This window comes from Anser brachyrhynchus, assembly GCF_964034855.1.
Source record: "Anser brachyrhynchus genome assembly, chromosome: 1".
Lineage (NCBI taxonomy): Eukaryota > Metazoa > Chordata > Aves > Anseriformes > Anatidae > Anser > Anser brachyrhynchus.
Window position 1 is genome coordinate 162,043,603 of NC_137694.1, and position 21,588 is coordinate 162,065,190.

Consider the following 21,588-nt stretch of genomic DNA (forward strand, 5'->3'; position numbering starts at 1 on the left):
TTGCCCAAAATTTGGTGTCTAAAGTCCTGTAAGTTGTCCTAGCATATCCACAGGCTTCCAGCTATCAGTAAATATGAATGCATGTCTCCTGTATATTTTATGACGTATCTGACTGCCCTTTGTGGATTATTTGAATGCTAAGGGCCTCTAAAATATCTCTGGACTTTACACAGCGCTTGAACACTTCATTCATATTTAGACACCCACACTTAGACTCTTATATTGAAGTGTCTAGAATTTGCCACTTAATCCCACCCTTAATTTTTCTTGTGCTCTCCTACCCAGTAGATGAATCCTATTCTCAGTCACGGCATTACTGAATAAAACATTAGCTTAAATAATATACTGAGAGTTTTTCTTGTGCAATATGTATAATGCATGACTGTCAGAAATGTAGGTTCTTTGCTTTTTCTGTCAACAACACGGAGTTTAGATAAAAATTTTGACCCTGCAGTGCAACAATTCCATGGTGTTGAATTAATGAAAAATGGGGCATCTCTTAACTCCTTCTTCAGTTCTACAACCAGTTGTCAATAGAGATATCTATGCACCTTGCTACAGCAGGAACTATGATGCAATGACTCATTTAAAATAGACTCATGAGTGCAGGTTAAAGGTCATTAAGTATCACTTTTTAAAATACACTGTAATTTCCTCAATTATTTAGGTTTATATTAGTGACAGTTTTGCTACTATCTATGATTGCAAGCTCTGTGGAGTAATGATGTTTTGTTGTTCTTCTTTTTTTAATAAGTCCTAATTCTGCATGAGTTGCTGTAACACAAATTCTACAAACTTCAGATCAACCTATATGAAATGGCATTTAAAAAACCTCTATACTTTTTCTAACACAGATTTAGACAAATGTATTTACTACAGAAAGAAAACGTGTCTAGGAATATTTATACTTTAGAGGAGAGAATTACTTGCAATTGCAATTGCAAAATTTGTGATTTTCAGTTGCAAGCAATTGCAGTTGGTTCAGAGATTAAGCACAGACTCCACCAGCAGCTCTCCAAATCTGTACAATAATACAAGTTCTGAAGATCAATAAGTAGCTCCTAAGGACAACATCAACAGTATGACTCCATATAAAATCTTTAACTAACAAATATAAAATAGGTAAAGAAGTAAAGAAGTGTTACTTTACCTTTTTTTTTTTTTTGAGGTTTGTAGTGAGAACATTTTTCACATTAAGCATGAATGAACGCTAGCTATATCAGCTAGTCCCAAAAGAATCATGTCAGTCTCATGTGGTTTTTAGTTCTGCTTACTCAAATTCTGCAGCAGTCGTTAAATTCTGATTTTTTTTTCCAAAAACCTGCCAAAAATTTCATTTGAATGTTATAAAAATGTTTGAATATTATAGCATATCCCTTTAATATTTTTGATGTCTTGAAATATGAAACACTGTGGCACTTTCTACAGATTGACTAGAAGAGTACTGAAGCTGAAGCATAACAGTACAACAAACATTTTCAGTCTACAAAAACACCCTGTCCCTGTTACTCCTCATGTCAAGTGCATGAGCTGCAAAAACCTTTTGTCTGCTTAGTCCTGGAATAGGAAGTGACAACTGCAGCATTTTACAACTCATAGCTATGTCAGAAGCAAAGACAGTAAGGAAGCAAACACAGAAGGAAAAAAAAAAATCCCTCATAATGTGTGTATTTCATTGAAGAGAAATAAGAAAGAACAAAAAGATATCTCTATAGTGACAGCAAAGAAATGAACATAACAAAAGAAGAAAATACAAATAAGCAAAGGCAAAACATAAAATGAGCCATAAAAGAAAATGGTTTTACTGCATGATACATTTAGAAAAATATATATGCACTGAGAAAAATAAATGCTCTTGGGAGCTAGGAAAAAGTTTAGGTAAATGACAGTTAATATAAATTTAGATTGAGAGGGAGAGAGAGAGAGGGAGACAGATTGTAAAATAATTCAGTCTTTAGTTGAAGAAAAATAAATAAATCATTCAGGCAGCATTTGCACACATTCCATCATTCTGGATATCAGTTCATATGGAGGGGAGGGGTGGGAGAAGGGTAGAGGGGAGAGGAAGAGTTAGAGGGAAAGGAGAGAAAAGACATGGGATAGGCAACATATTTAAAACTATTTCCCTGAAGGAAGCTTCTGAAAAACATATTTCTGATCCTAAAGCAATAGCAGTAATACAGTCTCTGCTGCCCTCCAGCTCCCCCAGAAAGTGTTTTCACAATTTGCCCTTCACGGCTATTTTATACAAATAGTTGCATCTTGCATTAGAATTCAGAACTGTTCCTGGAAAACTGGTTCATTTGCCATGTTATGCCTATCAGTAACAACCTTTATGGACCTGGGATCTCCAGCCTTTTAGATAAATGTAAGGATTTCAAGCTGCTCTGAAAATGTATAAAATATAGTGATTAAAGGGATATGGTAATAGGTAACATGAGGAAATGTGTTTCTGCCTATTAACTTAGTAAAGATACAAAATTATCTTTAAAAGCATTCTTGTCATCTTATCTTTCCGGAAGCTTGTGCTTACAAATTTCACCCTAACTGGGTCTGTTGCAAAATAGTATGTATCTTCAGATGCATCAAAAGAAAAGAAACATCAGGGAGCCTGGTGACTGCTTATTAAAAAGGATTATGAAAATTATTTCATGTGATTTGCTGAGAATGTTAATATTCAGATCTATGCAAAAGGAAAATATAATGGAAGCTAGATGCAAAAGCAAGCTTCTATTCTGTCCTGAATATAGAACGTTATTTTTTTTTGCCATATTAATGCCCTAACTAATGAGAATCAACATTTAATTTGTAAATATCTCCCCCCCCTTTCCCCCCAACAAGTAAGTCAATACACATTTCAGCAAAATCCAGAGCATAATATCTAAGATGGTCTTTTGGAAGAGGGTATATGTATTTGAGTTTCTGGGTGAACTGTGAAGTATTTGAATCATGTTTCCCAAATCTGCTTGCATTAGAACATATTTTACGTCAAAAAAAAATATTTTATGCTAATAGAAAATGTAGGAGTAAATCTTTACATAAGAACATATCTAAAAAAATTTTTTTTGCTAATAGCAAATGAATGAGTACATCTTTATGATTTCTGTTATTTAAAAACTTTGAAATGGTGGAATAGAAGAACATTTTGAATTTGTGTTGTTTAATAATAAATCTGCTTCTAGCAAGCAAGTAGTCTAGCTAGTAGAAGCCCTGCAATTTATGGAAGTGAAATTCTTGTACTTACACGTTATAATGAAATCATTATTCTTATTTCTGACAAACAGAATTAATTATCAGGATACATGTACACTGGCACCAATTAGAAGAGAAAATTTACCCCAAAAAAATGTAAAATTATATGTTCTATACTATATCCTATTGAGAGAGGGAGAGAGAGAGAGAGTGGCAAGCAAGCAAGAAAGCAATAACCAATGGCTTGAGAAAGACTTTTCCTTAAAGCTCATTTTGATTAAAAAAAAAAAAAAAAGGAAAAAAAGAGAGAGAGAAAGGAAACAAAACATAACAAAACAACTCATAGGTACAGACATGGAGGAGAAAAAAAAAACAGTGCACATTTTAAACAGAAAAAATGTTAAATTCTGTGTTTTATATGGTAGAAAATGTTTCGTCGCTATTTCCCAAAACCAAAAATAAACAAAATCATTTTGAAGAATAACATTGCTATTCTTTCCATAGACTCAAGAAATGAAAGTCAACTTGATGCAAGTTAAAAGAAATATGTTGTTCTTGTAGTAGTGTTCTGACCCTTTCTATTTAGAAGCAATGTTTATGTCAAGCCTGAGACTGTAGGCAAAAGATGATGAAAATTAAATTATCATTTGTTACACAGGAAAGATACCATATAAATCCACAATATTCTGCCTAAGGCAGCATTTTCCAGCCTGAACCTACTATAGGCCTGAAACTCTGCAGTTATCTTTCCTTTCTGATAAAAAACAGCTTCCACTTCTGTCTGGTGAACATTCTGAATCCAGCCACTTTTATCACTTTCAGAACTATGCATGTGTAAGTGCTGAAAATCAGGCTGAAAACTGACAGTGCAGCATATCATCCTCATATAATTCTATCAAGACACTAGATCAAATACCCAAATTTTCAAAACCTACTGTTTTGTGGCTTGTTTGTATAGAAATATATTGGTGTGAAATTGGTTTCTACTATTATTTAATCTCTCCATTACAATAATGCCAAAGGACTTTGTACAAAGGTAGTCCTCAAAAAGGAGAAAGAATAATACAGGCATTCCTGACCATCTGTTTAAAGTCAAAGTAGATGTGACAATCCTGTCCATATTAACAGAATGAGGAAATAAGAAAGAATGCATGGACCCTGTCCTGTGCATACAGAGCTAGATACAGTAGTCAGGGATACCAGATTGTGTTAGAAACATTACAGTCAAGTTAGTGAAGGCTCAGGTCAATACTAATGTGAAATGGATATTATTTCTGGAATAGGCACATATATGATCAATCTTTTCTGTGAAGCACAGGGTTGTGTAGGCATGTTGAGTGGAGTTCAGCTAATCACATGTAGGTATCTACAGCGTAGGCACAGGCAACGACATCTGCATCCCTCATACAAGTTTCACTTTTGAGGTGGTGATTTTTGACCATTCAGCTTATTCTATACCATGCTCTACACCATTCTATACCATTCAGCTCAGTCTAATTTCAACTTCTGAAACAGGTCAGGTGGATAGCACTCTATTTTCATTGATTGTAAAGGACTCCTACATCTGCTAGCTCAAAAAATGGACATATAAACATACGTAAAATGAATTCCACTCAACTTGCTGTTTCACAGAAACTGTGGAATTCATTTTGCCTCTGTTAGATGTGTTTTTGAAACATAGATATAATATTTATCTTTATTTTAGCAAATTTCAGACAACTTTCAAGGAAGTTTCCAAAATATCTATTTATTTTTACATTGTTTTTGAATCTCCATTAGTTTAAAAATTATCAAACTGAAAAAAAAAACAAATAATGCATATGGAAATGTTCAATAGAAACTGCATAGAATCACAAAAATTCTTATTTAAAATTTTACATTTGTTACCTGGCACTATTTCAGTTTGAGACGTATTTTTCCCTGGAGCATATACTGTTCAATCTGATAATCAGTCGACTTTCAAAAAATATTGAATAGAATTCATTTCATATACCTGTATACTAAGTATCCGTGCAATACCTTGATATTGTCTCACGGTTATGAGGCAGGTAATCAGTGGTAAAGATAAACAGAAAGGCTGATTCTTTCCCCTTTATCTGCATATGAGTCTAATTCCACCAGCTACAAATGCAAGCAAAGCAGAACAAGGAATTAATTCACTGCTTCCCATCAGCAGGCAGATGTTCAGCCACTTCCAGGAAAGCAGAGCTCCATCATGCATAACAGTTTCTTGGTAAGACAAATGCCCTGACTCCTAAGGTCCCCCCTCCTCCTCCTTCTTTCCTTCCAGCATATACTGCTGAGCATGAAATCTTATTGCACGGAATATCCCTTTGGTCAGCTGTCCAGGTTGTGTCCCCTCACAACTTCTTGTGCATCCCCCAGTCTCCTCATTGGCAGGGCAGCGTGTGAAGCAGAAAAGACCTTGAGTCTGTGTAAGTTCAACAACAACTAAAACATCAGTGTATTACCATCTTTATTTTCCTTGCAAATCCAAAACATAGCACAGTACAAACCTCTATGAAGAAAATTATCTCTATTCCAGCCCCAAAGTGAAGTTTCTCCTTTATAACCCCAGCAAATGTTCAAGATTTTGCTCTTGAAAGGTGTTTGCTTTATGGTAGGGCCTCCATAAAACCAACAAGATTTACAGAGAATATTCACATATAAAGAATACACAAGTTCTAATTTCCTAAAGCACAAATGGTATCAAAAAGAGACAAGTGTTTTTTGATTTGTTTTGTTTTCCCTAAAGAGTTCATTTCCTTTGTACGAGCACATAAACCAAAATCCTTTTCTATATTGTTTCTGATCTTATGTTCCAGATACCTTACTAAATTAAGCTAACCCATAGTAACTATCTGTGTTCATATTCCTAGCTGAAGTCTATATGCTTCATAAATTAATTTACCTCCATCAGTCTCACTGTGTCAAAGTCACGTAATCTCACAGTTATTGCTGGCTTGTCTTATTTATTTAAACCATGGGTAAGTCTTTAAGATGATCTGGCTCTCTTGTAATTAATTTATGAAATCCATCCCTTAGCTTCCTGTAGCTATTTTTCAGGTTCCTCTGATTTATACTTTAGCATTCTTTGGCCTTTACATTCCAACTGCCCTTCTGCACCTACCTATTACTCTTTTAAGTAAAGAGGCGTTTGGAAACAGCATGCTTTGAACTGAAAGCAATAGCACGGAGTGTATTCTGTTGCTGGGTTTACTGCCTGACAGTATTTCTTTTGTCGTCTTCCTCTGGTCTCTAACAATCACCTGTGTTCTGATGACAAGCACTAACTTGTTAAACCATGATAACCTGATTGCATGTCTTTGTCCTCAGGTCTTATACACCATTTGTTCCAGGATCTGTTTCTACATAACTTCTTTTTTCCTGGTCGCTCTTCAGTTTATTATGCAGCTTACTGATTAATGCTATAACCTATGTGTTTGCTTCTAGACAAATCCCCAGAGTCACACAGCTGAGTTTCTGCTTAAACTGTCTTAACGTGTTTAGCTTAGCAATCTCCTCTCACCTGCTTACATACAAAAGATTACTAGTATCTCAATATAATTTTAACTAAAGAAAGGTGGTTAGAACTCTTCCTGACTAATAAATAATTAATTAAAATTAATATTTTTATTTTTAATATTTGTATTATATATATGTATGTGTGTGTAAGTACATTTATATAAATTAAATTAAATATTTTGTTTTCCTAGCTTGGTGTAATTCTTCCTGGGCAGCCTTGTTGCTTTAGCTTAGTCGAGTGGTAGACTCATATATCAGATGATATATATGACCTTTCAGCTTTTAACTAAAAATAATCTTTCTTTCTTTGTTTTCTTCCCTTTAAAAAATTGTGTCCTATTTAGTTAAAATATTCAGATAGCATAATTCATTTTAAAGATTTTTTACTGATATACAACAATAAGAAGCAAATGTAATTGATTTAGCAAAATTATCTTGATTTGTAAAGGTTATTTGGAAAAATCTTTCTTTAAGCATATAAGAGATAGAGGAAAGTTCACAGATGACATCATGAGACAGATGGGAAAAGAAGAACACACCAGATTGGTATTGTTTTATTGTATGAAATGGGTTAGGAAGGATTATGTCAGCTGTTAATTAATTTGAGGAAATATAAAAAATTTAATGCTCAAATGTTTCTGAGGAAAAAATTCAGTCTGTGGAATTTGCCACCCACAGTGGTAAGCATGTGTTATGTGTCTCCCCTTTGTGCCCAGTCACAGAGGATGACAGTCTCTTCTAGCCCCTAGCTATGTTCCTAGTCCTTTCACTGAAACTGTGAACCATCATGGCTTAAACATTGGAAGTCCATAGATCACAGATGAGACTTCAGCTTTTTACACACATGCTCATGTAGAAGGAAAGAACACCGAACAACAGTTAAAAAGCTAGACCATTACAGAATATGAAAAACACTATATGGTATGCAATAAACTGATTGGAACTCTTGCCATATGGGCTGTTTCAAAAACTGCAAAAGCCTCAGCTTGCAAAGGGAATATATTTAAATGTGAAAAGCAATTGAAATTAGTCTCCTAAAATATTAGGTCACGTATTCAACATGGCATTAAGCATCATTCATGTGGAATTTGCAGAGTTACCATTAGGAGAGCAAATCAGGGAAAATTTGCTGTCATACTCCAATTTCTAGCCCACAGCTTCCATGGGAAGACTCCTGCTACAAGATACAGGAGAGGAGAAAGAAGATATTCAGTAGTGCCTTGTTCTCAAACAGAAATAAGAGCTCTGAATTCCCAAGAAGGTGCTTCAGCTTCTGAATCTCAAATTCACATTTCATAGCAATCTTGCCAGCATTCAGGATGTTGTCTAATTTAGGTTACTGTATTCAGTGTATGGTTATATCTGGGTACTGAAACCAGCACTGCCAATTGCAGTTTGAGTAACACCTTTTAGATGTTGCAGTGCTGAGCATCACAATGCCCTCTGTTGAATCCCTTACTGAATTGCTTTTCAAAACAAGACATGAAACTAGAAACAAAAAAAGGATTAAGTAGCTAATGGAGGACTAGGGTATGCAAATCACATATGGCCAACCTGTGCTTAAGTAATGCCTATCCTTGACGTATGTAAAATACATTAAGATTGTCTCTGGCCAGAATGTTTTCTCTGTTTTCTGTATATTAGAGTTTATCTGTACATGCTTAGATCTTATCTAAACAGATGCTTGGGATCTCCACCGTATAAAGCTGTCTTTGGGAGACAAATTCTGTTATCATAACCAACAACTATCAGCAAGAGCATGCTTGTTATACTTCAGCGTTGCTTGTTTCACAACAGCAACACAGCTGAAAATAGTAGCCTTACCATCTCTTTTTCCTCCTCACCTATGATCTGATGCTTAAAAAAATTTACTAGGACACAGAAAAGGCATTTTGGCAGCTCAAAAGGATTTTTAAAGAGCTTTTTTTTTTTTTCTTGCTATAGAGAGTCTTCACTTACTAGGCTTATTGCTATATATATAACATATATATGTATATATATATGTTTATACATACATATAAAACACACACAACTGCTATTGTTATTCAAGGATGAAAAATAAGAATAATTATATATTTTCCCTTTTCAAACTATTTTGAAGGGACTATAACATTTTAACTGAGAGGTTATTATTACCACTGCTATACTAAGTTATTGCAGGTGTTATTATTAAGACTTTTACATGTATATAGTTTTCTTCATATGCATTATTTTGGACCAAAGACTTTTTCATAGGTTCCAACCTCATAACTACAGAAAATGAAGCATCATTATTATAAACAATTATATGGCATTTAGGGTTGTTTTTGCTAATGAGAACTATCGTTACATTTTTTAAAACTCAAATGGATTTCAGGACACCTACCCTTCCTACTTATAACTTAGAAACAAAACCACCACCAAACACAGTAAGTTACTATAAGGATAGTTTGCCAAATCTAGTCATACTTTGTATTCCCAACTGAGGCAGATTCCAGTGTATAATGTCATATTAAATGAATAGCTATTACTTTCATTGTATTTGATACCTCATTCTGCATAAGATAAAAATTAAACCTTAACAATTCTAATGCATTTTCAGTGAAGGTGAACTACATAGATGTGGAACTACACAACATTGGGAAACACTAGGGTGATCTTGGGATGCTTGTAGCTGAAACCCAGAACAATGTCTCCTCTGGTCTGCCTGTGGAATAATTTAGGTTTACAGTGACAATTGTGCTTCCATAAATAGAATGATTTACGATAGTCATAAATCTTTGCTGTACATCTCTTTCCAATGTTAATACAGAGGGCTTTGTACCCTCTGCTACCCCTTTGTGTCCTGATGCTTCAACCCAACCCCAGTTTCACACCAGGAAGGCAACAATCAGCCAAGACTTTCATCTTTTGAAAACATTTTGTCCTAAAAAGTGAAAGAAAGGGAAGGGAAGGGAAGGGAAGGGAGAAGGGAAGGGAAGGGAGAGGAAGGGAAGGGAAGGGAAGGAAGGGAAGGGAAGGGAAGGGAAGGGAAGGGAAGGAAGGGAAGGGAAGGGAAGGGAAGGGAAGGGAAGGGAAGGAAGGAAGGGAAGGGAAGGGAAGGGAAGGGAAGGGAAGGGAAGGGAAGGGAAGGGAAGGGAAGGGAAGGGAAGGGAAGGGAAGGGAAGGGAAGGGAAGGGAAGGGAAGGGAAGGGAAGGGAAGGGAAGGGAAGGGAAGGGAAGGGAAGGGAAGGGAAGGGAAGGGAAGGGAAGGGAAGGGGAAGGGAAGGGAAGGGAGGGAAGGGAAGGGAAGGGGAAGGGAAGGGAAGGGAAGGGAAGGGAAGGGAAGGAAGGGAAGGGAAGGAAGGGAAGGGAAGGGAAGGGAAGGGAAGGGAAGGGAAGGGAAGGGAAGGGAAGGGAAGGGAAGGGAAGGGAAGGAAGGAGGGAAGGGAAGGGAAGGGAAGGGAAGGGAAGGGAAGGGAAGGGAAGGGAAGGGAAGGAAGGGAAGGGAAGGGAAGGGAAGGGAAGGGAAGGGAAGGGAAGGGAAGGGGAAGGGAAGGGAAGGGAAGGGAAGGGAAGGGAAGGGAAGGGAAGGGAAGGGAAGGGAAGGGAAGGGAAGGGAAGGGAAGGGAAGGGAAGGGAAGGGAAGGGAAGGGAAGGGAAGGGAAGGGAAGGGAAGGGAAGGGAAGGGAAGGGAAGGGAAGGGAAGGGAAGGGAAGGGAAGGGAAGGGAAGGGAAGGGAAGGGAAGGGAAGGGAAGGGAAAGGAAAGGAAAGGAAAGGAAAGGAAAGGAAAGGAAAGGAAAGGAAAGGAAAGGAAAGGAAAGGAAAGGAAAGGAAAGGAAAGGAAAGGAAAGGAAAGGAAAGGAAAGGAAAGGAAAGGAAAGGAAAGGAAAGGAAAGGAAAGGAAAGGAAAGGAAAGGAAAGGAAAGATTGAGAAATAGTTATGTCTTAAAACCATATAGGTACTACAAAGAGTCCAGAGCAATTTCAGAACCAAATGCTATGCAGTGAGGATGCAGCCCATCTGCTCTACAGGGAGCTAGCCTTAACACTGGGAGAAAGCTTTTATTTATCAATATGCATATAGCCCCAGTGATATAGCCATCATGAGCTTTCCCTTGATATAGTTAACATTGAAAGTTCCTGGTAAAGATTCTTTCCCACAATGTAGCTACATTTTTTTTCTGCTTTCAGCAGAATCATCTGAAAATGACTAAAGCAGTCATTATTTTTATTGTTGTAAGTGTATTTAATTCATCTCACTGTGATAGGAAGACATCTCTTTCTGCAATAAAAATGGTAGCTACATTGCTAAATTCAGCCTTTATGCCTGCAGTAGCTGCAGCTCAGTTATAGATGCATGCGCTTAACTATAGAACAATTTTTCCTAAATTCAGGTGTCTCAGTGTTTGAGTAAAGACACATTGAAGACTTATAAAGTGGAAAAGAAAAAGGCTTGTTCTATATGACTTAAAGTTGCTAACCAGTCAGTGAAAGGCTTAAATGAAAATAATGAGAAATCAGGAAAAGACGGAAAAAGCTACTTCTTTAGAAAGTCAGGATTTCCTTCACCATTACTTCCTCCTACTTACAGCTCTGTATTTATTTCTCAACTCTTTGAAAATATGCTGAGAGTTAAAAAAAAAAAAAAAGAAGCAAAAAAACACCACCAACAACAACAACAAAAAAGAGGAACTTGACATCTGGAAGAAAAGAGAGGAAAAGAGAAGAGAAAAGGGGAGAGAGGGAGGCAGAAAGGGAGGAAAGAAGGGAGAGAGGGAAGGATGGGAGGGAGGGAGGGAGGGAGGGAGGAGGAAGGGAGGGAGGGAGGAGGAAGGGAGGGAGGGAGGGAGGGAGGGAGGGAGGGAAAGAGGGAGGGGGGAAGGAAGGAAGGAAGGAAGGAAGGAAGGAAGGAAGGAAGGAAGGAAGGAAGGAAGGAAGGAAGGAAGGAAGGAAGGAAGGAAGGAAGGAAGGAAGGAAGGAAGGAAGGAAGGAAGGAAGGAAGGAAGGAAGGAAGGAAGGAAGGAAGGAAGGAAGGAAGGAAGGAAGGAAGGAAGGAAGGAAGGAAGGAAGGAAAACTGTGGCTAAATAAGTAAGATTCAGTCCTTCTCATTGAAAAAGAAAACCAAACAAAAACCTACATTTTCATTTTTAGCTCACACTGTTCTACCTCTTTAAATTATGAAAGTATCTTTCCTTCTAATGACATCACAGATAGTTGGCAGTTATATAGTAGTGAACATACATCACCTGCTTTAAAACTCCAGAAATATGCTTTAACTTGCCTTGCACCCCACGTAAGATTCCAGTTAGATTTAGATTTAGGTTTCAGAGCTTATGCTTTGGATCTCTGGGAATACTTCACTCTTGCTGAAGGTTCACATCTTAACAGGTCACACTGAAAGAACATAAAAAGAAGTTAGGGCTGCAGTCTTGAAAGGCAATATCTGTTCATACTGAATATACATGCAATAAATTTTAGAAGCTCAGTTAATAAACTTTTGCATTAGCTCCCTCTGTCAAGCTGTCCAGCTCAACCTTAGAAATTACTATTAATATTACCTCCATAGTTTTTAATTGCTTTTTTAATTCTATTTAGTCTGCCTGTCCCTATTTTTTCACTGTTTCTCTGTTGCCAATTTATTCATAACAGAATCTAAAAATGCAAGGTTATCCACATGCAAAGTCCTTTCTTTCTGGATTCATCCTTCAATTCTGATTACAAGCAGAAGTATGATTTTTAGTCCTGTTACACTGTAATGTAAATCCAATGAATCTCAGTGAGGATGTAGAGGTCTTGTTCTTCTCACAAATGTCCTTCATTGAATCACAGAATTGTAGAATGGCTTCAGGTTGGAAGGGACCTTAGAGATCATCTAGTTTCAACCCCCCTGCCATGGGCAGAGATGGACACACTAGACCAGGTTGCCCAGGGCCTCATCTAACTTGGCCTCAAACACATGAGGCCTCCGCAACTTCTCTGGGCAACCTGTGCCAGTGCCTCACAACCCTTTGAGTGGAGAATTTTCCCCTAACATCTAATCTAAATCTCCCCTCTTTGAGTTTAAAACTGTTTCCCCTTGTCCTATCATTATCTGCCTGTGTAAACATCCATGACACAAAGTCCTGCTGGGCCAATAATATACTTTCTGGTATCTTTCACAATCTTTGTTAATAGAAAAGACATTTAAAGATAAAAATCCATTTCACATAACTGGGCATAGAAGGGAGGATGTGTTTTATAAAATCAGTTAAAAGGTTTTCAGAATTATTTACTTGATGTGACTGAGAAATGTGATGAAGTGTATATTCATGGAGACACTTCTCCAGCCTTCTGGTGGATTTACTCAGGTGAGCAGCCGAGCTCCACCACAGCCGCTCTCTATGACAACCACTCTCTCACTCCCCCTCCTCAAAGGGAAAGGGAGAGAAAATGCAATGAAAAGGGCTCAAGAGTTGTGATAAGGATAGGGAGATCACTCAACAATTATCACGGGCAAAAGAGACTCAGAGTAGGGAGATTAGGGAAATTTATTGCCTATTACTAGGAAGCCAGAGAAGTGAGAAACAAAGGAAAGGAACTAAAAACACTCCCCCATCCACCCTCTTCTACCTCCTACCACCCCCCCCCCCCCCCCCCACTAGCACAGAGGAACAGGGGAAGCGGAGTGGTGGTCACTCTATAGCACTTCATCTCTGCCACTCCTTCAGGGTCACTCTCTGCCCCTGTTCCACGTGCGGTCCCTCCCACAGGATGCCGTCCTTCCCAAACTGATCCTGCGGGGGCTGCCCACAGGCAGCAGCTCTTCAAGAACTGCTCCAACATGGTCCATACCATGGGGTCCATCTGTCAGGAGCAAACTGCTCCAGCACGGGTCCCCCATGGGTGGGCGGCAGCTCCCCCCAGACCCCTGCTCCTGCGTGGGCTCCTCTCCACGGGCTGCAGCTCCGGCCCGGGGCCTGCTCCTGCGGGGGCTCTCCATGGGCCGCAGCCTCCTCCAGGCCACATCCACCTGCTCCACCGGGGGCTCCTCCACGGGCTGCAGCGTGGAGATCTGCTCCGTGTGGGACCCATGGGCTGCAGGGGGACAGCCTGCTCCACCAGGGGCCTCTCCACAGGCCACAGGGGAACTTCTCAGGTGCCTGGAGCACCTCCTGCCCTCCTTCTTCACGGACCCTGGTTTCTGCAGGGCTGTTTCTCCCTTCTCACTTTCCCAGCTGCTGTCACACGGCAGCTTTTTCTCCTTTCTTAAATCTGCTCTCACAGAGGTGCAAACATTACTTACTGGCTCAGCTCTAGGCAGCAGCGCGTCCCTTTGGAGCCTGGTGAAACTGGCTCATATCAAACATGGGGCAGCTTCTGGATTCTTCTCAAGGAAGCCACTCCTGCAGTCCCCCCCTACCAAAACCTTGCCACGTAAACCCACTACACTCATGACAATTGAATTTTGATTGACTGGGCTTGCTGTAGCAGTGTGTATGTCAGCTAGGAATAAAATGATTGCTAACACTATAAAAGAATCTGCTAATAAGACAGATTTAATGTCCAATAATCTGTATGATATTGGTGCAAATTTAGAATGCTTTAAAATATAAAATGGTCTTAAAGGTTTTTTTGGTATGTCTGTATGGACATTCTCTGTTTATCCGTGCAGCTTAGCATCAGTAAAGGGGTACAATCAGCAATTGAATATTTTTACTGTTTTCTGTGAATGTTCAATAACATAATACTATTAACATTTTGTGACACTGCATTCATATGTTGTTTTATTCTGTAAAATACCTTTAGGAATTTTTATGTATTGAAGAATATATTTGAAAGGTTTATGATATGTGGAAATCAAATAATTTCATGGATTTAAAGCAGTTCTTTTTGGCTATGGCACACAGAGGCATTTGAAACAACTTTCTTGATTAAAGCTCATGTAAAAGGTGGGTTCACAAACACAGCCTGCTGTTGGTAGCTGTTTCAAAGTTTACCTTGGCTTACTACATTTTTAAACCTTCTCTGTGTCTTGCTACTGCCTCAGTACTCCCATTTTTAACTGCAGGGAAACAAATTTCTGTCTCTCCATACTTCCACATAAGCTACCATCATATCTTTATAAATATCCTAAGAACAAAATCTCTCTCTCTCTCTCTCTCTCTCTCTCTCTCTTTATATATATAAATATATATATATATATATATTTTCCCCATGTTAAAGTAGCACTGGATTCCAACACATAGAGAAAATCATTTCCACCTCAGGAGTAAGATAGATTTGTGAGGTAAGATTCAGCTGAGATTGGTTCTCGGAGAACCAATCACTAGGATCCTGAAATCCGGATTCATTTTACTTGACAAAGCTAACAGTACTGAAATCAGCCATTAATTCACAAGCAGACAATAAAGGATTAAAAAATGAAAGAGTAGAGAAAAATGCTTTGTTTTGTTTTGTTTTTGTAATGATGCAAGTGCTAAAGGGTTTCACTAATTATGTCCAGTCTTGAGATCTACAATTCTTGCCAAACTTCCCAGTCCTCATCCCTGTTGTCTGTCCTCATAGACATAGTGCAGACAATCATGTTATCTATTATCTATCATGTTACTATTGCACAGGACCAGCTTCATAAGCAAGATGATGACTCAGGCTCTTCAGGAGTTTTATTCCTACAATTTTCTCAAAGCTTTCAGAATTACGGGTACACAAGACACATACAGCTGGGCTCCAGAAGACATAAATATTGTTGTTAAAGCTCAAAATTTAAAAATACAGCCTCAAAATTTAAAAATACAGCCTCAGCAGCTCATAAAAGCTTATCTCTCTAGCAGTTCCAAAGCTTTTCCCTCTATTATATGAAAACACATTGTTCAGCAGATGCATACTTTAATCCAATTTTAATGAGATCTGACTATCTTTCCAGAGCTATGTTCAGGAATTCTTAATTTTCTATTGATTTTAGACGTTCCCAGCTACTCACATGGGCTACAACCTAGGTCATAGATTTACATTCTGCAACTCTCCAGTTCACCACCCTAACATATTTTCTGGTTCTTTTTAACTGTTTAACTCTCTCAGTCTGCTTTGAAGTTATGATTTCTGAATTGCTGTTGACTTTTAATGTCAAATGTGCTGTAGTTTAGTGTTTCTCATATCTGTCACCTGTGCTACAGCAGAAAGTAGCATCAAAAACCTTCACCATTCCTTGTGCAGCTCTCCTATTGAAGCAGGCAGAAACAGTTTCTGTTACTCATAAATTCTTGATGCTCAAACTCCATCTGCTAGAAAACAGCATCAAGACCCTTTCTATTTCTTTGCAACTCTAATCTTTTGGGGAGAACTTGTTGAATGTGCAGGTATGTTTCTGCTGGCCACAGGTACAACAAATCCAAAGGTAAGAAAGACATCATGCACCTCTGACATCAACAGTGTCCTCACTGCTTTTTATCTTCTCTTTAAGGTAAACTGTAAGAGAGTAAGGGTAAAAGGGTAAGGGAAAAAGGGTCAAGAAAGTAAGGAATCAAACCTCTTTTCTCAAAAATAACAAGGCCTGAGAGAATTGACTTAAACCTTGAATGAGAATGAAATGTACTGTTGTAGAACAGTGGCACTTCCTTGCAATTGATAGACTCTGTGAAGAACAGCTATGAAAACACTGGAAAGACAGTGCAGAAATATATCTGTTAAAAAAAAAAAAAAAATCAGTATAAATCTGGACTACCTTTATAGGTAGTCAAGTCATGTTTGGAATTACAGATGTACTGTGATGACTGACTTTTGAACAGAAATATGATTCTCATTACTTTGGAGAAGAAATTAAAAAAAAAAAAGAGTCAAATTACTTTTTTCCTGTCATGTGTCTATTGGGTATCCTAATTTGCAAATGTTGTACTTTGCATGTGCTTTGTTTTGGTTTTAACAAAAGTAGGGGGAAAAAGGTATGTTCCACTTTAGCATAGGCAGGTTTTTATAAAGACGTACAAGTATATGGTTTGTATTCTGAAAATGGTTTGCCTTAAATAATTCAAGGAAATATTTAGGAGCCTATTTTCATCTCCAAGCTTGTTTCTTAATTCCCATTTCTACTGATCAGAGCAATATGCATACATGAAAATAAGAATAAAACTTTTCATGTTAATCCTCATTGTTGACACTTTTATGGTTAAAATAAATTGTAATCCTGTCATTCTAGACTGTAATACTCAGTGAGAAGATCAGTTAGAAACCTATCTGCCATCACTGAAGAATTAATGTTGTATCTTTCATTTGTGTTCACAAATACAAGATACATCTTAAATATGAGACCAAAATAAAATTCACTTAATTTCACTTTAATCACAAAGGTACATATACTTTCCTGAAGCAAACACTTGTCATACCTTCAGATGCTCCATCCTTTCCGCTAGAGAACACGTATGTCACCTTCATGCTGTCTCTGCCCCCTGAGGGAATAATAATTTTTAATAAGACTGTTACAAAAAGACAGTTTAATTTGTATGTGAAAGGTTCTGTTACAAGAGCAATTATTGAGAGCAACTGTGATTACAGATATCAAAGCTAACAACCCTGAAAACAATTAATGTTATTTTGTCTGGACAAATTTGTCAGAAGATTACTAAATTGCAAAGGTAAACATTGTATGTTGGCTGTTTGCTGATGAGAGGGAGAAAAATCAGAGACGATGAATACAGTAGTGGACACTATAGAAACAATTGCAATTAGGAAGAAATCAAACGAGTATTTTGAGAAAATAAAATGTACTTGCATTTTTAATTGTTTCTTGCCACATCAAAATTCTCTTTTCATTCCAGAAAATATTTTTATGTTGGATATCATACTTGTGAGATCAAAAGGTAACTATATAGAGGAATTTTCTGTGTTCAGAGCTGGATGTTCTCAATTCATTTCATTATGCCCTCTGTGAAAGAGAGGGCATAACAAAATGTTCCTGGTGAAATTTTGCTTTTAACAGAAGTGGATGAACATAATTTTTTTATATTAGACTATTGGCACTTAACATTAGAGGGTTAAATGCAGTCTGGAATGGAACAGTTGGAAAGAAAGAACGTAAACTGTGCTTGTCTGTCAAACACATCTACCAATGCAAGTCAATGGAGACTGAGAGTCTGTTGAGTCTGGGAATGGGGGGGGGGGGGGGGAGGAGGGAGGAAGGTATTTTGATTTAAATCTGTGGATTTAAAAAATATGTCATTACTCACATCTCTGTAAAATGTATAATCAGGACTACTAAGATAGCATTCACTCAGCAAGTCCTTTATTAGGTATGCTCAGACCTACTGGATAACATTTAGATGGGCAAGATTTTAACTGAGACACTTTCAAAGGCGTTGACCTTTTTCCACTGAGGAAACATAGGCTTACATGAGAATATACAGTCTACTAAATGCTTATACTTTAAGCTTATGAGAAGACTTAGGTTTGTATCCCACAAAATACCCTTAATAGCTCCAGAGCATTTTCTAAAAGAAGTGAAACACTCTAAATCAAAGTTCTCTGTCACCAGGGTACTTCTGCAAATCATGATAGATGCTTTTTTTTTTTTTTTTTTTTTTTTTTTAATGAATTCAGTAGCTGAAATATACAGGTAGCTACCACCAAGATAGATATTCTAAGAAATACAGCAAAACATAACCCTTTTATCTTGAAATCGCCTTAATTCTGTAGAATGGATGTTCAAATACCTCTGAAAGAAGTCAGTTGCTCTTTGTCAATTAGATGTGCACTTCTTGTAATTCCAAAACAACACAGGATGTTTGGTGACATAAGCTCACGCTACTCCCTTGACAATATTTTTTCCAGACATCTACTCCTCCTACTCATTTTGAAAACTATTCCTGAAAGACAGCAAGAGACACTGTTATTCTGCCAGTTCTCATTCTTTTGATAATCCCTGTGAGAAAAATGATTTCTACCATAGAAAAAAGAAAAAGACTATTCATTTCTGTTTCACCTTAACTAGTGAGAGTGATTATTTCACACTTTTTTTCCTCTGATATAAACAAAACAAAACATTTTCACAGAAATGTTAATATATTCCTTGTGATAGAAAATTTTACTGCTTCTCATAAAGTACCTTGTTTACCAAATGCTAATCAAATCACAGTTTTCTTAGATGATATGGATTTCTCAGGGAGATATGGAAGTTTACCCATGATGACTTAGCCAACTGTAGAAAATTATTTGCAGAAAATCATCTTTTCAAAAAAGTCTTGCTTTGCATATAGTGTGAAATGCTTCCGTATATACAGAATCTTAGTATCTCAGAGGCTATAAAGATGAAGGTATTTTTTATTTATGATTAAGTTTTCTATATATTCTTATCATGTAATGACTGATTGACATAATGCTTGCCATTGCTGCATGTTTGCCTGCTCATAAAATGTATATATTATATAATTATATATTATATAAATGTATATATTTTTTTTCCCCAAATTTGGAAATGTATTATGGACTTTTAATTGGTATTTCTCAAGTTCTTAAAGAATGTCTGTAAAGTCTTTAATTCTCTCATCAATACATACACTTATACAATAGTAAACCTATTTAATGACAGCAGTGTCCTAACATGTTTTTAGCCCTCAAATAAGATTTTCACATCCACATTCATATATTTTTAGTGAGAAATATATATATATATCTGACAGCCTTAAATGTCATCATGTTATTTCTTCTTGTGTATTTGATTTTCTTCATGGTTGTCTGCTAGCACATTGGCTTGTTCTGCTTAAAATTATCATAGAATCATAGAACATCCTGAATTGGAAGGGACCAATAAGAATCATCAAGTCCAACTCCTGACTCCACACAGGTCTACCCAAAAATTCAGACCATATGACTGAGAGCATAGTTTGAACACTTCTTAAACTCTGACAGGCTTGGTGCTGTGACTACGTCCCTAGGGAGCCTGTTCCAAAGCCCAACCACTCAGTGAAGAACCTTTTCCTGATATCCAACTTGAACCTCCCCTGTCACAGCTTGACACCATTCCCTTAGGTCCTTTCTCTGGTCACCAGAGAGAAGAGATCGACACCTGCCCCTCCACTCCCCCTCTTGAGCAAGCTGTAGACCACAATGAGGTCTCCCCTCAGCCTCCTCTTTTCCAGGCTGAACAGGCCAAGTGACCTCAGCTGCTCCTTGTGTGTCTTCCCCTCTAGGCACTTCACCATCTTTGTTGCCATTCTCTGGACACTCTCCAGTAGTTCTGTGTCCTTCTTGTACTGTGGTGCCCAGAACTGCACACAGTACTCGAGGTGAGGCTGCACCAGCGCAGAGTAGAGCGGGACAATCACTTCCCTCGACCGACTAGCAATGCCATGTTTGATGCACCTCTCCTGGTTTCAGTTAGGACAGAGTTAATTTTCCTCCAAGTAGCTGGTAAGGTGCTGTGTTTTGGATTAGGATGAGAAGAGTGCTGATAACATGCTGATGTTTTAATTGTTGCAGAGCAGTGCTTACACCAAGCCAAGGACTTTTCAGCTTCTCGCTCTGTCCTGCCAGTGAGTAGGCGAGGGGTGCAGCAGGAGCTGGGAGAGGACAGACCCAGGACAGCTGACCCAAACTGGCCAAAGGGGTATTCCATACCATCTGACGTCATGCTAAACAATATATAGGGGTGGCTGGCCGGGGTGGGGGGGGCCAGCTGCTCGGGGATAGGCTGGGCATCGGTCAGAAGGTGGTGAGCAATTGCATTGTGCATCAGTTGTTTCGTACACTTTATTAGTAGTAGTACTATTATCATTATTATTACTATTATTGTTGTTGTTATTATTATTTTCCTGTCTTAATAAACTGTCTTTATCTCAACTCACAGGCTTCACTTTCCCGTTTCTCTCCCCCATCCCAGAGAGGGAGGGGGGAGGGTGAGCGAACGGCTGTGTGGTGTTTAGCTGCCAGACGGGTTAAACCACAACAGCACCCCAGGATACGGTGGCTCTCCTGGCTGCCAGGGCACACTGCTGGCTCATATTCAGCTTGCTATCAACCAAAACCCCCAGATCCCTCTCTGCAGGGCTGCTCTCCAGCATCTCGTCGCCCAGTCTGTACGTATAGCCAGGGTTACCCCTTCCCAGGTGCAGGACCCAGCACTTGCTCTTGTTAAACTTTATGCAGTTGGAGATTGATTGCCCAGCTCTCCATTCTGCCCAGATCCCTCTGCAAGGCCTTTACACCCTGAACAGAGTCAACAGCTCCTCCCAGTTTAGTATCATCAGCAAATTTACTCAAAACACCTTCTAGTCCTACATCCAAATCATTTATGAAAACATTGAGAAGAACTGGCCTTAAAATGGAGCCCTGGCGGACCCCACTGGTGACTGGCTGCCAGCCTGATGTAACCCCATTTACCATAACCCTTTGAGCCCTGCCCGTCAGCCAATTTTTCACCCATTGTATGATGTTTTTATCTAGGTGTATGCTGGACATTTTGTCTGGTATGATCCTGTGAGAAACTGTATTGAAAGCTTTACTGAAATCCAAAAAGATTACATCAGCTGGCTTCCCTTGATCAACTAGATGGGTGATCTTATCATAAAAGGAAATCAAATTTGTTAAGCAGGACCTACCTCTCATGAACCCATGTTGGCTGGGACTGCATTGTCCCCCAGCTGCATTTCAATAACTCGCAGGATAATCTTCTCCATAATTTTACCAGGCACTGACATGAGAATGACAGGCCTATAGTTACCAGGGTCTTTTTTCTTGTCCTTCTTGAAAATTGGCATTTGCCAGCTTCTAGCCAATTGGGACCTCTCCAGATTCCCTGTTGAAAAATAATTGGGTCCTGAATCCCGTGATCAATGTTGAAGACAGAGGCAAAGAAGGCATTAAACTTCTCTGCTTTGCCTATATCCTTGTTTGTGAGGTGACCATCCTCTTCAAGTAGTGGACATTTTTTTATTATTATTAT

At 38.3% G+C, this 21,588-nt stretch overlaps 1 long non-coding RNA gene across 3 annotated transcripts in view; it reads right to left on the reverse strand.

Annotated features, from left to right (window-relative positions):
- The window catches only part of LOC308195658, a 47,169-nt gene extending 25,789 nt beyond the window's left edge, over nt 1-21,380 (reverse strand). Inside the window, exons 1-6 of one of the 3 annotated variants that reach the window (XR_013951694.1) lie at nt 21,245-21,380; nt 18,362-18,514; nt 17,039-17,101; nt 11,927-12,074; nt 5,186-5,313; nt 992-1,321 (exon numbers count right to left, since the gene is read on the reverse strand). This is a non-coding gene — a long non-coding RNA (uncharacterized lncRNA). Of the gene's footprint in view, nt 1-991; nt 1,322-5,185; nt 5,314-9,388; nt 9,404-11,926; nt 12,075-16,073; nt 16,125-17,038; nt 17,102-18,361; nt 18,515-21,244 lie in introns of those variants that run through there. The other 2 variants (XR_013951693.1, XR_013951695.1) reach the window with 2 other exon arrangements.
- Nucleotides 21,381-21,588: the final 208 nt, after the last annotated feature.